Here is a 1,214-nt window from a genome sequence, read left to right as displayed (position 1 = left end):
CTACCCCGTCAAGGTAACTCCCTTCGTATCCACATATTAAAACATGCATTTCACACATAACATTCCTAGTACAATTTCTTCACAGAGTACGCCACACTTCAATGCATCAATACATAGTTCTATCATACATAACATACTTGCAAACTTTCATGAATTCATACAACCTTAAACACACATGTCATGCTTATTCACTATAATCATGTACTATCATAGGTTTCAAATAGATCCTAGAGCATATATAGACACAGATTACACAAGCATCACTCATCCATTAATCATCCAAAGTTGAGTATAGAAACTCACTTTATATCTTTCGTCCTTACCAGCTTAGCTTGTCGAAAAATCTAGAGCCTCCTTCGTCAAAGCAATAGCTAAGCATGGCAATCGTATATCGGTTAAATCAGAGATAATAAGACATTAAAAACCCAGAACCCATAAACATAAAATTTTCAGGAATCCTTACTCTCTTTCTCTAATCTATAAGTACAGAAAGACTTAGGAGCTTACTAGCTTACTGGATTCTTTACTTTTCATACTCGAATCTCATAGTTACCGTCTCATGTAAAGCTTTTCTTAACTTCCTCCTCTTCAATATAACAAGTTGATGTAGATGAGAAGAAGACTATAATTTGAATTGAGAAGAATCTCATAGCAGAAATATCCCTTCTCACATACATATATATTCCTATATTGCAAGTAGCCACGGCCCCAGATAACCAACCATCCCTAACCATATTGTCTCCCACTAAGGAACTAATTCCAAGTTAACCAAACTAGAATTAGATCTCAACTAATTATCAATCAGTCATCAAAATTTCCAAGTTTTCTGGTAGATCCCTCCAACTTATTATTTTATTTAATTAACTCCCGACTTTCTTTTAAAATCGAGACCTTAATAAAATTCGGGTGTGACAATCCGTCTTGCATAAATCACACATACTTTTTTGTGAAAAGTTTATTGTTATAAATATCACAAACTAGCTCGATTTTCAAATTTTTAATTTTTTGCTATGACAAAAAATCATTTTCAAACCATTTTTTTTCCAACATATGGCATGCCAACTATATTCAACTCTACCTAAGACAATTAATAGGGTAGCTAATGTTCCAATTACACCTCATAGACATGTTCATCTCAATTTAATTTTTTACATACTATGTAATGCCCTGTACCCGAGACCGTTGCCGGAGTCGAACACGAGGTGTTAACGAAC

This window comes from Gossypium arboreum, chromosome 10 (assembly GCF_025698485.1).
Source record: "Gossypium arboreum isolate Shixiya-1 chromosome 10, ASM2569848v2, whole genome shotgun sequence".
NCBI lineage: Eukaryota > Viridiplantae > Streptophyta > Magnoliopsida > Malvales > Malvaceae > Gossypium > Gossypium arboreum.
Note: the sequence above shows the minus strand (reverse complement) of the source record.